This window comes from Macaca fascicularis, chromosome 8, assembly GCF_037993035.2.
Source record: "Macaca fascicularis isolate 582-1 chromosome 8, T2T-MFA8v1.1".
NCBI lineage: Eukaryota > Metazoa > Chordata > Mammalia > Primates > Cercopithecidae > Macaca > Macaca fascicularis.
The window spans coordinates 56,742,836-56,762,713 of record NC_088382.1 but is presented as its reverse complement, the minus strand read 5'-3'; the positions used below and the strand labels follow the sequence as shown (position 1 = coordinate 56,762,713).

General features: G+C 41.3%; 1 pseudogene; it reads left to right on the top strand.

The window, feature by feature from the left end:
* Positions 1-18,619, top strand: part of LOC102131446 (uncharacterized) — an 86,039-nt pseudogene extending 67,420 nt beyond the window's left edge.
* Positions 18,620-19,878: the final 1,259 nt, after the last annotated feature.

Below are 19,878 nucleotides of genomic sequence, written 5' to 3'. Positions count from 1 at the left end.
TATTCTGGGCTGGCATAATAACAATAAGTTGTGAATTAATTAATGCTTGAAGGACATAACAATTAATAGACACGTATGCTCACGTACGTATGCTCATGCACGCATGCTCGCTTTCAAGAACTATTTCCGATTAAATTTGCAAACTCCTCCTCCCCATCTCTGACTTTACCATCAACCAAGGTAAATGCACCCTTGCCAAGCCCCAAAAACAAGACACTAAAATGCAACCCAGTCAGAGCCCAAAAATAATATTTTAACCATGAATACCCCAACAGCTATCCCTCAATTGATGTAATTTTCCTAAAAATCTTAAAATCCCCCCAAATCGAGCCTCCATTTTATTTTATTTTATTTTATTTTTTTAAATAATGATGTTTCCTTTTTTAATTTTCATTTATTATTATTATTATTATACTTTAAGTTCTAGGGTACATGTGCATAACGTGCAGGTTTGTTACATATGTATACTTGTGCCATGTTGCTGTGCTGCACCCATCAACTCGTCAGCACCCGTCAACTCGTCATTTACATCAGGTATAACTCCCAATGCAATCCCTCTCCCCTCCCCCCTCCCCATGATAGGTCCCGGTGTGTGATGTTCCCCTTCCCAAGTCCAAGTGATCTCATTGTTCAGTTCCCACCTATGAGTGAGAACATGCGGTGTTTGGTTTTCTGTTCTTGTGATAGTTTGCTGAGAATGATGGTTTCCAGCTGCATCCATGTCCCTACAAAGGACACAAACTCATCCTTTTTTATGGCTGCATAGTATTCCATGGTGTATATGTGCCACATTTTCTTAATCCAGTCTGTCACTGATGGACATTTGGGTTGATTCCAAGTCTTTGCTATTGTGAATAGTGCCACAATAAACATACGTGTGCATGTGTCTTTATAGCAGCATGATTTATAATCCTTTGGGTATATACCCAGTAATGGGATGGCTGGGTCATATGGTACATCTAGTTCTAGATCCTTGAGGAATCGCCATACTGTTTTCCATAATGGTTGAACTAGTTTACAATCCCACCAACAGTGTAAAATTCCTATTTCTCCACATCCTCTCCAGCACCTGTTGTTTCCTGACTTTTTAATGACATTCATACGGCAAACAGACACATGAAAAAATGCTCATCATCACTGGCCATCAGAGAAATGCAAATCAAAACCACAATGAGATACCATCTCACACCAGTTAGAATGGAAATCAAGCCTCCATTTTATATAATAAATACAATAATTAAACTTCCACCCTAAAGTAATATAATACCTTGAGCATATTCCTCTAAAAGCGCTACCCCATATATTGTACCCTAAATTGATTATATTCTAATTATGAGTAAACCTCTCAACCAAATCTCTTCCAATTCAACTTTAAAGACCCTGAATTCCCAGAACTGTAAACGACTATTTATATTTATTTATTTCCTTCTCATATTCTAATTTTAGACTTAAGTATTTATACAGTTAAAGTAGCTTAATTATTTCAAAGCAAGACACTAAAAATTCTAGATGGGTTTGCACAACCCCATGAACAAATAGGTTAGGTTTGGTCTTGGCCTTTCTATTAGCTCTTAGTAAGATTACACATGCAAGCATCCCTGACCAGTGAAAACGCCTTTTAGATCACCTGGATCAAAAGGAGCAAGTATCAAGCATGCACAAATGCAGCTCAAAACAGTGCTCAACCACACCCCCATGGGAAAAAGCACTGATAAATATTTAGTAATAAATGAAACTTTAAGCTATACTGATATCTAGCATTGGTCAATTTCGTGCCAGCCACTGCAGCCATACGATTAACCCAAGCTAATTGAACGTGGTGCAAAGAGTGTTTAAGGTCTGCCCTCAATAAAGCTAAACTCCATTTAAGTTGTAAAAACCTGCAGCTGAAATAAAATATACTATGAAGGTGCCTTTAATATCCTGAAGACACAATAGCTAAGACCCAGACTGGGATTAGATACGCACTATGCTTACCCCTAAATTCTAACATTAAAAAAACAATTCGCCCGAATACTACCAGCAACAGCTAAAAACTTAAAGTGCTTTATATACCTCTAGAGGAGCCTATTCTAAAATCAGTATACCCCAATATACCTCACCACCTCTTGCCCTCAGCCTATATACTGCCATCTTCAGCAAACCCTAAAATGGTTATAGAGTAAGCACAAGTATACACATAAAAATGTTAGGTCAAGGTGTAGCTCATGAGGTGGCAAGAAGTAGACTGCATTTTGTATACCCAGAAAATCTCACAACAACCTTTATGAAATCTAAGGGCTCAAGGAGGATTTAGCAGTAAACCAAGAGCAGAGTGCTTGGTTGAATAAGGCCATGAGGCATGCACACACCTCCCCTCACTCTCCTCAAATATTATTTTAGAAATTACTAAAAACTCTCTATGCATGTATAGAGGAGATAAGTTGTAACATGGTAAGCATACTGGAAAGTGTGCTTGGACAAACCAAAGTACAATTTAACTTAAAGCATCCGGCTTACACCCAGAAGATTTCATCAAGACCTGATCATTTTGAATTGACTCTAACCCCAAACTTCACTAAAAATATCAAACCATCTTAATCAAACCATTTACCTTAGACAAAAGCATAGGTGATAGAAATTTTCACCCTGGCATAATAGACGTAATACCCTAAGGGAAAGATGAAAGAACTGAATAAAGCATTAAAAAGAAAAGACAAACCCTTATACCTTCTGCATAATGTATTAACTAGAAATAACGTTACACAGAGAACCACAGCCAAGTACCCCAAAACCAGAAGAGCTACTCAACAACAGCTAAAAGAGCACACCCATCTATGTGGCAAAATAGCGGGAAGATTCATGAGTAGTGGTGACAAGTCTACCGAGCCTGGTGACAGTTGATTGTTTTTCAACTTTAAACTTATCCACAGACTTACTTAATCTCCTTGTATCTTTAACTGTTAGTCTAAAGAGGAACAGCTCTTTAGACATTAGGAAACAACTGTCCTACGGGGAATAAAAAATATTACCACCATAGTTGACATAGATGGCCCAAAAGCAGTCACCAATTAAGAAGCTTTCAAGCTCAACATCTAATTGTCTAAAATTCTAATCATCCTACTGAACTTCTAACATCACATTGTACTAATCTATTACTTAATAGAACTAATAATGTTAATATAAGTAACATGAAGATATTCTCCATTGCATAAGCTTGTATGAGATCGCAATAATCCACTGACAGTTAACAGCCTAATATTAATAAACAATATAATAAGCACCTTATTATTTATACTGCTAATCCAACACAGGCATGCTCTAAGGAAAGATTACAAAAACTAAAAGGAACTCTGCAAATCTTATCCCACCTGTTTACCAAAAACATCACCTCTAGCATTACCAGTATTAGAGGCACTGCCTGCCCAGTGACATATGTTCAACCACCGCAGTATCCTGACAGTGCAAAGGTAGAATAATCACTTGTTCCCTAAATAGGGACTTGTATGAATGGCCACTGAGTGTTCAGCTGTCTCTCACTTTTAATCATTGAAATTGACCTATTCGTGAAGAGATGGATATGAACAAATAAGATGAGAAGACCCTATAGAGCTTTAATTCATTATTGCAAATAAAAACTCAAAAAAGCCGGCAGGCCCTAGCATACTATCCCTGCATTAAAAATTTTGATTGGGGTGACCTTGGAACATAATTCAATCTCCGAGCAACCCAAACTAAGACGGCACTAGTCTAAGCAAGTTGACACACATTGACCCAATAATTTGATCAGTGGAATAAGTTACCCTAGGGATAACAGCACAATCCTGCTCTGGAGTCCATATTGACAATAGGGTTTATGACCTCGATGTTGGATCACGACATCCTAATGGTGTAGCCGCTATTAAGGGTTCACTTGTTCAAGGATTCAAGTCCTCCATGATATGAGTTCAGACCAGAGTAACCCAGGTCAGTTTCTGTCTATTTAACATTTCTCCTAGTATGAAAGGATAAGAGAAATAGGGCCCAACTTCATAAAGCACCCTTGCCCCATAAATGATGTTATCTCAGTCTAACAACTCACCACACACCCTGCTCAAGAACAGAGTTTGTTAAGATGGCATAGCCCAGCAATTGCATAAAACTTAAGACTTTATAATCAGAGGTTCAATGCCTCTTCTTAACAATATGCCTATAATTAATCTTCTTCTACTTATTATTCCCACTCTAATTGCTATAACATTCCTTACACTAATTGAACAAAAAATCTTAGGCTATATACAACTACACAAAGGACCTAACACTGCAGGTCCCTATAGACTACTTCAACCATTCATTGATGCAATAAAACTTCTCATCAAGGAATCCTTACGGCCCTCAACATCTACTATTACCCTTTATATCATTGCTACAACCCTTACCCTTTCTATCACTCCCCTCTTGTGAACTCCCCTCCCTATACCAGATCTTCTAATTCCACTCCAAACATAGGAAATATGTTCAACAAAAGAATTACTTTGATAGACTAAACAATAGAGGTTAAAATCCTCTTATTTCTAGAACTATAGGAATTGAACCTACTCCTGAGAACCCAAAATTCTCCGTGCTACGTATTACACCACGTCCTAAAGTAAGGTCAGCTAAAAAAGCTGTCAGACCCATACCCTGAAAGAATTGTTTATACCCTTCCCTTACTAATTAATCCATTAGCTCAACTTACTATATCCCTTACTATTTTCACAGAAACTCTTATCACAATGTTACCCTCACACTGATTTCTCATCTGAACTGGACTAGGAATAAATACACTAGCTCTTACCCCAATCTTAATTAAAAACTTAATCCCCACTCTACAGAAGCAGCCACCAAATATTTCCTTACACAAGCAACCGCATCTATAATTCTCACAATAGGTATCCTTTCCAGTAACCTGTCCTGCAGACAATGAACAATAATAAACACTGTTAATAAATTTTCATCCTTAATAATAATAACGGCCCCAGTAATAAAACTAGGAATAGCCCCTTTTCACTCTTGAGTCCCAATGAAAACCAAAGGAAACTCTCCTAATATCAGGCATACTTCTCCTCACATGACAAAAACTAGCCTGTATCTCTATTATGTTTCAAATTTTCCATCGATAAACATGAACATTCTCCTATCTGTCACAATCCTATTCATTATAGTGGGTGGTTAGGGAGGACTTAATCAAAAACAACTTCATAAATTCCTAACCTACTCCTCAATTACTCACATAGGTTGAATAATAGCAGTACTAATTTATAACCCAAATATTACCATTCTAAACCTGATTATTTACTTTTAACAACTAGTGCATTTCTAATACACAACCTGAGTAAAAGCACTAAGTGATTATACAAGAATATATGCTAAATATCCTTGTCTTTGAGGGTGACACCATTAACTGTGAGCTGGGGGTGTATATGAGAGTCACAATCTCACATGTTTTCTGGGCCATTGTACCATACTCTACGGCATTCGAAGGCTTTATACAGCATTCATGACAGTTGCAAACCTCTCTGAGGCCTACATGCTCATGTGGATTCACGATCTTACATATTGCCCTAAGAACAGGTATAATAGTTAACATCTCTTCTGTAGGCTGGGTTCAAAATTGAGTTCCATTATTATGCCTGTGAGCTGGATCCAGAAATGAGTCACCATCCCACCTGTGGCCAGATCCACATATGATGGTCAAAATTCCAACTTTGTACTGTATTCACTTGTCAGACTCAGTACCTTAACATTGGGCTTTGGATATGTGGGATGTTGACAACATTTGCTTTCACCTAGATGTGTAATCAAGAGTCCCAATCTGAACTTTTGCTGGTCCCTGTCATGAAACCCTCTGTACCACAAAGGGGTTTCTAGATTATGAGTTAGTCTTGTATAGTTCTGTGAGTTTGGTACAAATATGCAACCCAGGACAGGACCTTACTTATTGCCCTAGGCCTAGCGATGAAAGTAAAAATATCTCCTATTGTTTGAATCCCAATATAGGTTTGACAATCATCCCTCTGAACTGAATAAGGTGTATGTCATAGTCCCATTTGTGGCCAAAAAGTAGGCAGGAGGGTAATATCACTTAGGTGCTGTGGTAGGCGGGGTATAAGAATTAGAGCCACATTAACTGGGTGCTGGACTCACCATTCCACATGTGGAAAAAACCCAGCCAAGTTATGAGAGCCAGAACACCTACACAATGGGCCCAGGATATGTCAAAATGCCTTCTGTGGTTCCGTGACAGGCATGAGAGTCGCATTATTATGGGGATGGGCCCAGCGACCTGCCATAATTCTCTCTATACGCAGGACCCAGGCAAACGAGTAACATTATCTGGGTTCTGGACCCTGCAGTAGGTGAAAATTTCTGTTTGTGTGCTTGGTTCAAGAAAAAAAGGAGAGTCAAGTACTTGACTGCTGGGTTCAGCAATATGTCACAATTCCCCCATTGTGAAGACCAGGCAGGAGAAGACAGTCACTTCACTTAGGTCATGGACTCAGAGATATATCCCGGTGTCCCCAGTAGGGAGGGCCCAGGCAGAAAAGGAGAGTCACATCACCTAGGCGCTTCCCTAATTATATGTCACAATCTTACATGTGGGCAGAAACCAGGCAGAAGAACCACATAACCTGGGTAGAGCCTCAAGTGATGTGTCACCATGAGCAATGTAGACAGGTTTGAAGAAAAAAGGAGAATCACACCACCTGGGTGCTGAGCTCAGCAATATGTAATAATTCCCTCTGTTGGCAGGGTCCAGGGCAAAGAGCAGAGTCATGTCACCAATGCTTTGTATTTGGTGGTATGTCACAATTTCTTCAGTGGGCAGGATCCAGGCAGGAGAGGAAAGTAACATTATTCAGGTGCTATATCTAGCAATATGTCACAGTGTCCCCTGTGGGCAAGGCACTGGCAGGAGACACATATCACCTAGCCAATAGGTCTGGACATATGTGAAAATATCTCTTGTTTTCAGAGCCCAGGCAGAAGAGTCACATTATCATGATTCTGACCCAGTGATATGTAACAATGCCCTTATGGAAGGGAATTTAAACCAAAAAGTCTCAAGCCTGTGGTACTAGGCTGAGGGATAGGACACAATCTCATCATCTTTAAGGGTGACACCATTAGCAGTTAGGTAGTTTTGTATATGACAGTCAAAATCTCATGTTTGTGCTGGCCATTGTATGACACTCTCCACAACATCTGAGAACTTTATACAACAGGCATGAGAGTTGCAAACCTCTCTGAGGCCTACATGTTTACATGGACTCATGATCTTACATATTGCTCTAAACCCAGGTATGATAGTCAACAGCTCTCCTATAGGATGGCTTCAGGGATGAGACCACTATTGCTCCTGTGAGCTGGGACCAGAAATGAGTCACCATCCTATCTGTGGCCAGAATCACTTGTGAAAGTCACAGTTCTGACTTTGTGCTTGCTGCATTCACTTGTTAGACTCGGGAACTCAACAATGGGCATTGTAAATGTAGGATGGTAACAAATTTTACTTTCACTTGAGTGTGTAGCCGAGAGGCACAATCTTAGCTTTTTGCTGGGCCCTATTATGAAACTCTCTGTACCATCCAAGAAGTTTATACATTATGAGTTAGTGTTGTAAACTTCTGTGAGCTTTGCACAAATATGCAGTGAAGGACCTTACCTATTGACATAAACCTAGTGGTGAGAGGCAAAATATCTCCTATTGGCTGAATCCCAATGGAAACTTGATCATCATGCCTTTGAACTGGAGCAAGGTATATGTCATAATCCCATTTGTGGGCAAAAAACTAGGCAGAAAGTTAACATCATTGCTTTGCCAAGCAATATGTCACAATGCCCTCTCTAGACAGCACCTAGGAAAGAAGGTCACATTATTTGGGGGCTGGAGCCAAAATATGATACAACCACACGTGGAAGAAACCCAGCAAAGTGATGAGAGTCAAAACATATACAGAATGGGCCAAAAGATATGTCAAAATACCTTCTGTGGCCCTGGCACAGGCAGGAGAGACACATCATTAGGGTGCTGGGCCGAGGAATGTGCTATAATTCTCTCTTTATGCATGACTTAGGCAGAAGGGTTACATCGTCTGGGTGCTGGGCCCTGAAATATGGCATAGGTCCTATTCATGGGCAATGTTCAGCAACAACACGAGAGTCGTATTACCTAAATATTGGGCTCATTAATACAGCACAAAATTCCCATTGTAAAGGCCCAGAGAGAAGAAGAAAGTCACATCACTTAGGTCATGGACTCAGAGATATGGCCCAATGTCACCAGTAGGCAGGGCTCAGGCACAAAAAGGGAGTCATATCACCTGGGTGCTTCTTTAGGTACATGTCACAATTGAATATGTGGGCAGAAACCAGGCTGAAGACACCAGGCTGAAGACCCACCTGGTCCTGGGTAATGAGATATTCACTAGTCCCCCTTAGAAAAGGACACAGGCAAGAGAATTACATCATCTATGTGCAGGTGCCACCCTTATGTCACAATGCTCCACGTGGGCAGGGCCAAGCAGAAAGTCATATCACCTGGGTGATAGGACCAGTGATACGTTACAAAGCCTTCCTTAAAGCATGGCTCGGGCAAAAGAATACCATCACCTTTGTGCCTGACCTAGCAACATGTCACTATTCCAGTGTGTAGGCCTCAAGCAGAAGTGCCATATTACCTACATGATAGGCCCTGTGATATGTCAAAATGCCCTCTTTGGGGCATGGCCCTGGCAAAAGGGTATCATCACCTGTCTGCCTGGCCTAGGAATATGTCACTATTCTGCCCTGTGTGTAGAGCCAACTCCAGAGAAAAGAGTTATGTCTTCTAAGTGATGGACACAGTGATATGTTAGAATGATGTCTGAGGGAATGGTGCAGGCAAGAATGTAACGTCACCCAGGTGCTGGATCCAGTGATGTCACAATTCTTCCTGAGAGCAGGGCCCAAGAAGAAGAGTCACATCACTTCAAGGTTTGACCAGGTAGATATCAAAATCCCACATGTAGGCTGGAAATGGTCTAAAGAATGAAATCACACAAGTGCTTGGCAAAGATTTATATCACAATTATGAGAGAATAAAACTGTAGGGATTAGATTTATAACACCACACATGTCCTATTTTCATGTAGGACAGTTGCCTTCATCCATCTGTGATGGTGAAAGTCCTTACTGTCGACTGGCTGTGCATAAAAGACTCACAATGTCTTCTGTGTGCTAGGGTCCTGTTATGACACTGCATGTAAAACTCAAGGGTGTTATAAAATATGTGCAAGTGTTGTAATCTTCTGTGACCTTTTCACCAGAAGGACATCCTGGACATCACTCATGTCCCTAAACCTAGTTATAAGAGTCAAAATTTCTCCTATTGGCTGGGTCCACATATGAGAGTCATTATCATGCCTGTTAGCTGTGCCTAGGTATATGTCACCATCCTCTGTGTGGTTATTAAACAGGCAGGACAACCACATCACCTAAATCCTAAGCCGGAAATAGCACAATATTCTCTTTGTAGGTAGGGCCCTAACAGAAAAATCACAAAATTTGAGTGCTAGACCCAGCTCTATGGCATAATGTCCCTTGTGAAGAGTGTCCAGGCAGGAGAGGAGAGTCATATCACCTAAATGATGGGCCCAGAGATATGTTACAATGCCCCTGTTGAAAGGGCCCAGCCAAGAGGTCATGTCAATTGGATGCAGTGCTTAGAAATGCTACACTATTCACTGGAAGCAGCGTTCAGGCAGGAAAGGAGAGTCACATAACCTAGAGGATGTGTCCAGAGATATGTTACTATCCCTTCTGAGGACACTGTTAAGACACGAGAGTCAAATCACCAAGGTTCTTGGCCCAGGTATATGTCTAAATTTCATCTGTGGGCTATAACTAGATAGGATTATGAAATCACTCAGGAGCATGGCAAAGGTGTATGTGACAATAACATCTGTGGGAAGGTTCAGGGATGACAGTTATCATCCTGCACGTGTCATGGCTCCAGGTACAGGAGTCATTATTAGGCCTTTGATCTGGCCTCAGGTATATGCATAATATCATCTGCAGACAGGGAGAAGAAAGGAGTCACATCACCTGAGTGGGTGCTGGTCCAGTGAAATGTCACAATCCTCCTTGTGGGCAGGACTCTGGTGAAGAGTCATATCACCTGGATGCTGGTTTAAGTGATATATCTAAATCTTCCCTGTGGGCAGGGCTTAGGCAGGAAAGGAGACAAACTTCACCTAGGCAATTGGCCTGGATATATCTCACAAAGGCCCCTGTGTGCAGGACAAAGGCAGGAGAGTGACCTTATCTTGGTGCTGGGTACAGCAATATGTCACAATCTCTCTGGTGATCAGGGCCCAGACAAAAGAGAAGAAACATCAGCTAGGTCCTGAGCCAAGTGATATGTTACAAAGCTTCCTATTGACAGAACCACGCCCACCTCAAAAAAAAAAAAAAGGAGTCATGTCACCTGTGTGCAGTACCCAGTTGTATGTCACAATGCAACTGCAGGGCCAAGGCAGTAGAAGAAAGTTACATCACTTATATGATGCAGCTAGAAAAAAGCCACAATGCACTTTACAGGAAGGGGTCAGGCCAAGATTTCCCATCAGCTGGGTGCTGGTATCAGTAATAATAAACAATGCCGTTTGTCAGATTGCCAAAGAAGGTGTTATACATTGCTTAGATGCTTGCTGCACGTATGTCACAATTTCAACAGTGCTCTGGGCCTAGAAAGAAGAGTGAAAACACTCAGATGCTGGGCAAAGTCATATTTCTCTATCACACACTTGAAAATGTTCAGAAATAAGTTTCACAGTCCCACACAAGTCCTGGCTTTGGGAGGAGTTGGGTCGAAGTACAGGAGTCACAATCTCAGCAATGGGCAAGATCCACATACAAGAGCCCCAATCCCACTTGAAGATTGTTCCAGTAGAAGAGTCAAAGCCCTACAGGACTGCTGAATTGTGGTTCAAATGTCACCAAACCACATGTGGCCTAGATTCATGTATGACAATAACAATTTCAAGCTTCAACTACTTACGTGTGGGAGATTTAGTACCTCATTTGTAGGCTCTGTTCATGTGTGAGAATGACAATTGTGTCAGCTGGGTGTGGTTCCAAGAGTCACAATAGCACCTGGTTGCTGATGCCTATTATGACACTCTTTGTACCACTCAGGTTTTATATAATATGCCTGAGTAGCATCCTTTTCTGTGAATTCTCACAGGTTGGAGATCTAGGACTTTACTCCTGGCCATAAGACTGGCTATGAGAGTCAAAATATATCTGCTGTCTGGGTCTAGGTATGAGAGTTATTATTGTGCATATGAGCTGCATCCAGGTATATGTCACAAATTTACCTTTGGACAGAGACAAGACAGAAGAGTTACATCATGTTGATGCTGAGCCAGGGATACATTATAATCTCCAATGTAGGCAGAACCAAGTCAGAAGAGTCATATCACCTAGGTACAGTCTCAGATAATATGTCATCATGCTCACTGTATACAGGGTTGAAAAAATAGTGGATAGTCACATTTCCTAGGTGCTGGGCTCAGCAATATGTTATAATTCCCTCTCTTGGCAGAGTCTGGGACAAATAGGGGAGTCGCAACACCTAGGTTTTGCACTCAGTGTTATATCACAATTTCTTCAGTGGGCAGGATCCAGGCTAGAGGGGAGAGTCACATTACCTAGATGCTATATCTAGCAATGTGTCACAGTGTCACCTGTGGGCAGGGCACTGGTAGGAGAGACACATCACCTAGTTGATAGGCCCAGAGATATGTGATAATATCTCCTGTTGGCTGGATCCAAGCAGAAGAGTCACATTATTATTATTCTAACCCAGCAATATTTCACAATGCTCCCATGGGAAACAATTTAAACCAAAATGTCTCAACACCAGGGTACTAGGCCTAGTGATATGACACAATCTCCTCATCTTTTAGAGTGACACCTTTAACTGTTAGCCTTGTGTGCATATAAGAGTCACCATCTCACTTGTGTATGGGGTCATCGTATGGCACACTCTACAACATTCAAAGGCTTTATGCAACATGAATGAGACTTGCAAAAAACTCTGAGGTCTACACACAATCTTACATATTGCCCTAAACCCAGTTATGATAGACAACATCTCTCTTATAGGCTGGGTTCAGATGAGAGAACCATTATTGTGCCTGTGATCTGGGTCCAGAAATGAGTCACCTGTAGCAAGATCCATATATGAAATTCACAATTCCATCTTTGTACTTTATTTACTTGTTAGACTCAGGACTTCTACAGTGGGCTTTGTAAATGTGGGATGGTGACAATTTTTGCTCTCGCCTGCATGTGTAATCAAGAGTCTCGATCTTAACCTTTTGCTGGGCCCTGTTGTGAAACTCTGTACCACCCAAGGAATATATAGAATATGAGTTAGTGTTGTAACCTTCTGTGAGTTTTGTACAAATAAGCAACTGATAACCTTGTTTATTGCCCTAAGCATAATGATGAGAAGCAAAGTATCTACTATTAGTAGAACCCAAATTTAAGTTTGATCATCATTCCCATGGACTGAAGCAATGTACATTTCATAATATCATTTGTAAGAAAAAAACTTGGCAGGAGGATAGCACAACTTCGGTGCTGTGCCAAGCAATATGTCACAATGCCCTCTCTAGGAAGGATCTAGAAATCAGGGTTGCATTACCTGGGTGCTGGACCCAGCAATATGACACAATCCCAAATGTGGAAAAAAAAAAAAAAAAAGAAAAATGATGAGAGCCAAAAACAGCTACAGAATAGGCCCAAGATATGTAAAAATACTTTCTGTTGCTCTGGCACAAGCAGGAGAGTTACACCATCAGAGTGGGAGGCCTAGCAATATGCCATAATTCTCTTTATGCAGGACCCAGGCAGAAGAGGAACATCATCTGGGTGCTAGGCCCTGCAATACATCAAAATTACTTTTCATGGGCATGGTTCAGGAAAAAAAGTAGAATCATATTACCTAAGTATTGGGCTTAGCAATATGCCATGTCACCCCATTGTAAAGGTTCTGGCAGAACAAAAGTGTCATATCACTTAGGACACAACCTCAGATATCTGGACCAATGTCCCAAATAGGCAGGAGTCAGGCAGAAGAGAAGACTCATATCATCTAGGTGATTCTCTAGCTATATGACACAACCTAACATGTGAGGTCAAAGCAGGCAGAAGAGCCACATCACCTTGATACTGGGTTTTGAACTATGTCACAAGGCTCCCTTAGGGCAGGACCCTGGCAAGAGAGTTACAACAAATAGGTGCAGGTTCTACTCTTATGTCACAATGCTCCATGTGGGCAGGGCCTGAGCAGGGAGTCACATCACCTAGGTGATAGACCCAGAGAGATGTCACAATGTGCTCCTTGAGGCATGGCCCTGCTGAAAGACTACCACCACCTGTGTGCCTAGACTAGCAATATGTCACTATCCAGGTAAGCAAGACCCAAGCTGGAGATCAACATCACCTTGGTGATAGGCTCAGTGATGTATCATAGTGCTCTCTTTAGGACATGGCCCTAGCAAAAGAGTACCATCACCTGTGTGCCTGGCCCAGCCATATGTCACTATCCCCCATAGTGTTCAGGGCCCATTCTAATGAGGAAAGTTATGTCACCTAAGTGGTGGACACAGTGATATGTCACAGTGATTTCTGCGGGCATGGCTCAGGCAAAAATGTGACATGACCTGGGTGCTGGATCTAGTGATATGTTATGATTCTTACTGAGAGCAGAGCCCAGGCAGGAGCGTCACATCACCTAGAGATTGGCCCAGGTAGATATCACAATAACATATGCCAGCTCTAACCAGTCTGGAGAGTCGAATCACACAGGTGCTCGGCAAAGATATATATCACAATCACACTGGCAGAAAATTCCCAGGATGAGATGTACAATACCACGCATGTCCTGTTTTCATGCGTGACAGTTGGCTTCACATATGTGAGACAATGACAGTCCTTACTGTCAGGTAGGTGTGCATTTTAGACTCAAAATTTCACCTTTCTGCTGGGTTCTGTTATGACACTCTTTGTACAAGCCCAGGGCTTTATAAAATATCTGAGGCTGTTATAATCTTCTTTGCTTTTTTTTTTTTTTTTAACCAGAAAGAGATTTAATCACTCATGTTTCTAAAACAAGTTTTGAGAGTCAAAATTACTCCTGTTTGTGGGGTCCACATATGAGAGTCATTATCATGCCTGTGAACTGTTCCTAGGCATATGTCACAATTTACTCTGTAGTAATGAAACAGGCACGACAGCCAAGTCACCTAAATGCTGAGCCAGAAATTTTCCAATATTCTCCTTGTAGATATTTTCCTGGCAGAAAAGTTGCATAACTTGGGGTTACACCCAGATGTATGGCACCATACCCCTTGTGGACAGTGTTACAATCCCCAGTGGAAGCAGGGTCCAGGCAGGAGAGGAGAGTCAAGCAACTAGATGATGGGTCCAGAGATATGTTACAATCCTTCCTGAGAATATTGTTAAGACAGGAGAGTCAAATCACCAAGGTGCTCAGCTGAGGTAAATGTCCAAATCTCATTTGTGGGCTACACCTACGCCAGATTATTAAATCACTCAGGAGCTGGGCAAAGGTATATGTCACAATAACACTGGTGGAAAGTTCCAGGAATGGGGACACCATCTTGCATATGACCTGGCTCCAGGTTTAAGAGTCATGATTAGTCCTCTTATCTGGTCTCAAGTATATGGCACAATATCACCTGTGGGCAGAGAGCAAGCAGGAAGGTCACATCACCTGGGAGGGTGCTTGTCCAGTGAGATGTCACAATCTTTCTTGTGGACAAGAACCTGGAAGAAGAGTCACAACACCTGGATGCTGGTTTGAGTGATTTATCAAAATTCCCCCTGTGGACAGGGCTTAGGAAGTTAAGGAGACTCATTTCACCCAGGCAATTGGCCTAGATGTATGTCACAATGGCCACTATGTGCAAAACCAGGGTATAAAAGTGACCTCACCTTGGAGCTGGGTTTAGCAATATGTCACAATCTCCCCTGTGGTCAGGGCAAGGTGGGAGAGGAGAAACATCACCAAGGTGCTGAGTCAAATGATATGTTACAAAACTTCCTGTTGGCAGAAGCTGGTACTGCAGAACTGGTGCAGTACCCAGTTATGTGTCACAATGCACCATAAGTGCAGGGCCAAGGCAGTAGAAGGGAGTCACATCACTTACATGAGGGACCTACATATAAGCCACAATGCCTTTTATAGTCAGGGATCAGGCAAAGAATTCACATCACTTGGGTGCTGGTGCCAGTCACATATAAAAGTGCCCTTTGTAGGCAGGCCCAGGCATTTTTGCTTAGGTGTATGGTCCACGTATGTCACAATGTCGTCTGTGATCATGTCCTAAAAAGGAGAGTCAAATCACTCAAGAGGTGGGCTCACTTTTATGTCCTAATCACACAGAAATAAATATTCAGAAGTAAGTTTCGCAGTTCCACACAAGTCCTGGTTTCGTGAATATGGGTCAACATCTCCTGTAAGTTGGGTCGAAGTAGAAGAGTTACAATCTCAACAGTGGGATAAATCCATGTATAAGATGCCCAATCCCACTTGAAGATTGTGTTCCAGTAGGGGAATCACAGACTTACAGGTGTGCTAAATCCTGCTTCACCAAAACACCTGTGGGTCAGATCCGCGTATGAGAGGAAAAATTTCAACTTTCATTTGCTCTTTTGTGTGAGATTTAGTGCCTTATTTGTAGGTCCTGTTCTTGTGAGAGAATGACATTCGGGTCAGCCAGGTGTGCACCCAAGAGTCAATTGCACCTGGTTGCTGTTCCCTGTTATGACACTCTTTGTACCGCTGAGGTTTTATATTATATTCCTGAGTATCATAATCCTCTGTGAACTTTATACAATTAGGAGACCCATTACTTTACTTATGGCCATGAGGCTGGCATTATGAGTCAAAATAGTTCTCCTTTGTGGGTCCAGGTATTATGCTTATGTTCGTGCATATGAGCTGAACTCAAGTATATGTCACAAATTCACCTGTGGGGAGAAACAAGGCAGGAGAGTCTCGTCACCTGGATTCTAAATTCGGGATGTATTATAATCTCCTTTGCAGGCAGGCCCAGGTCAGAAGAGTCACATCACCTTGGTATAGCCTCAAGAAATATGGCACCATGTCTATTGTAGACAGGGTTGAAGAAAAAGAGGAGAATCACACCACCTAGGTAGTGTAGGGTACTAGGCCCAGTGATATGACACAATCTCCTCATCTTTGAGGGCAACACCTTTAATTGTTAGCTTGGTGTGTATATAAGTCACAATGTCACTTGTGTGCTTGATCATCGCATGACACCCTCTACACCATTTGAAGGCTTTATATGGCATGCATGAGAGTTGCAAACTACTCTGAGGCCCACGTGCTCATATGGACTCACAACCTTATATATTGCCTTAATCCCAGGTATAATAGTCAACATCTCTCATTTAGGCTGAGTTCAAGAATGGATCCTTTTTATGCCTGTGAGCTGGGTCCAAAAATGAGTCATGATAGCACCTGTGGTCAGATCCCACATATGAGAGTCACGATTCCATCTTTGAACTCTTTTCGTTTGTTAGACCCAGTACCTCAACAGTGGGCTTTGTAAATATAGGATGGTGACAGCTTTTACTTTCACCTGGGTGTGTAATTGACAGTCACAATCTTAACTTTGTACTGGGCCTTGTTATGAAACTCTCTGTGCCACTCAAGGAGTTTATACAATATGAGTTAGTGTTGTAAACTTCTGTGAGTTTTCTATAAATATGCAACCCAGGATTTTACCTATTACCTTAAGCCTAGCAATGAGAGGCAAAATATATTCCATTGGCTGAATTGCAATGTAAGTCTGACCATCATGCCTGTGAATTGAAGCAAGGTATATGCCATAATCCCATTTTTGGGCAAAAATCTAGGAAAAGGTAACATAACTTAGGTGATGTGGCAAGCATGTCACAGTGCCCTCTTTAGGCAGAATCTAGGAAGGAGGGTCACATTAACTGGGTGCTGGATCCAGCAATATGACATAATTTCACATGTGGAAAAACTTAGCCAAGGGATGAGAACAAAAACACCTACAGAATAAGCTGAAGATATGTGAAAGTACTCCCTGTGGCTCTGCCACAGGCAGGACCGTAGCATCGTCAGGGTGCTGGGCCCATGAGTATGCAATAATTCCCTCTTCATTCAGGACTCTGGCAGAAGAGTAACATCATCTGGGTGCAATAAGTCAAAATTTCCCTTTGTGGGCATGGTTCACAGAAAAGAGTAGAGTCACATGATTTAAATGCTGGGCTCAGCAATATGTCACAATCTTGCCATTTTAAAGGCCTAGGCAGGGGAAGAAAGTCACATCACTTAGGTCATGGGCTCAGAGATATGTCCCAATATCTCCAGTAGGCAGGGCTCTGGCAGAAAAGCAGAGTCATATCATCTAGGTGCTTCCTTAGTTATACATCACAATCTAACACATGGGTAGGAACCAGACAGAAGAGCCACATCACCTGGGTGCTTGGTCCTGAGCTATGTTGAAAGGCTCCCTTAGGACAGAACCAAAGCAAAAGAGTTATATCACCTTTGTGCAGGTTTAACTTTTATATCACAATACTCTATGTGGGTGAGGCCCAAGCATTGAGTCCCATCACCTAGGAGATAGACCCAGAGATATGTCACAATGCCCTCCTTGAAACATAGTCCTGGCATAAGAGTACCCTCACCTGTGTGCCTGGTCTTGCAATATGTCACTACCACCCCATGTGTTCAAGACCCATTCCAGAGAGGAGGGATACATCACCTAAATGGTGGACATAGTCATATGTCACAATGATGTCTGTGGGCATGACCCAGGCAAGAATGTAACATAACCTGGGTGTTAGATCCAGTGATATGTCACAATAGTTACTGAGGGAAGGGCCCAGGCAGGAGAGTCACATCATCTAGAGGCTGGCCCAGGTAGAGATTACAATCCCATATATTTACTGGAGAGTCAAATCCCACAGATGCTTGGCAAATATTTATATCACTATCACACTGGCAGAATATTCCAGAGATGAGATTTACAATACCACAAATGTCCTGTTTTCATAAGTGACAGCTGGTTTCATATATGTGAGATGTGACAGTACTTATTGTCTGCTGGGTGTGCATATGAGACTCGCAATTTCACCTTTCTGCTGGGTTCTGTTATTACACTCTCTGTATAAGTTAAAGGCTTTATAAAATATCTGAGACTGTTTTAATCTCCTATGACCTTTTCATCAGAAAGAGATCTAAGATATCACTTATGTTTCTAAAGCAAGTTACAAGAGTCAAAATTACTTCTATTTGTGGGGTCCACATATGACAGTCATTATCATGCCTGTGAGCTGTGCCTACGTATATGTCAAAATTTACTCTGTGGTAATGAAACAGGCATGACAGCCACATAACCTAAATGCTGAGGCAGAAATGTTCCAATATTCTCCTTGTAGGCAAGTTCCTGGCAAAAAAGTCGCACAGCTTCAGGGCTATGCCCAACTGTATGGCACAATGTCCCTTGTAGGCAATGTCCAGGAAGAAGAGGCGAGTCGTATCACCTAAATAATAGGCCCAGAGATATGTCGCAATGCCTCCTGCTGAAAGGGTCAGGCACATGTCATTTCTGATCATAGTCATTTTAACTGGAGTGGTTTGGTATCTTATTGTGGCTTTGATTTGCATTTTTCTAATAATTAATGTTGCACATCTTTGCATGTACTTGGCTGTTTGTATGTCTTCTTTGGAGAAATGTCACTTAAAGTCTCTTGCCTGTTACTAGATTGTGTTATTTTTGCTGCTAAGTTTGTTATCTATTCTGTATGTTTATCCATTGTCATATGTATAGTTTGCAAATATATTCACCCACACTGTAAGTTGTCTTTTCACTCTGTTAATCCATTTTTTGCTATGTAAATTTTTTTCAGATTCTGATAACTCCACTTGTCTCCTTTTGCTTTTGTTGCTTGTGGTTTTGAGGTCTTATTTAAAAAATATTTTCTGTCCATTTGGTAAAGAATTTCTCTATGTTTTATTCAAATAGTTTTATAAATTTGAGTTTTACATTTAAATCTTCTATTTATTTTTAATTAAGTTGTTTTAATATGGTAACAGTGAGGCACTTAGTTGTATTCATTTAAATAATCAATTTTCCTAGCTCAATTCATTGAAAAGATTGACTTTTCTTAAATGTGCATCCTAAATAACTTAAAAATTACTTGACTCTAGGTTTATAAATTTATTACTGGGATCACTGGATATTTTGGTCCATGTGTCTGTTTTCTATGCCAGTATCATGCTCTTTTGCTTGTTATAGCTTTGCAATATATTTTGAAGTCAGGTAGTTTGATGCTTTCAGATTTGTTCTTTTTTCACAAGATTACTTTGGGGAGGGTTTTTTTTTTGTTTCCTATAAATTTTAGGCCTGTTTTTTTCATTTCTGTGAAAAAAAGTCATTGGTATTTTTATAGAGTTTGTATTGAATCTGTAGATTACCTTGAGTAGCATAGCTATTTTAACAATGTTTTTTATAACTCATGAGCAAAAAACATCTCTCAAATTTTTCATGTTTCAGTTTCTTTATCAGTTTTTTTTTTTTTTTAGACAGAGTCTCGCTCTGTTGCCCAGGCTGGAGTACAGTGGAGTGATCTTGGCTCACTGCAAGCTCCGCCTTCCGGGTTCAAGCAATTCTCTGCCTCAGCCTCCTAAGTAAATGGGACTACAGGCACCCACCACCACACCCGGCTAATTTTTTTGTATTTTTAGTAGAGGCAGGGTTTCACTATGTTAGCCAGGATGGTCTCGATCTCCTGACCTCATGATGC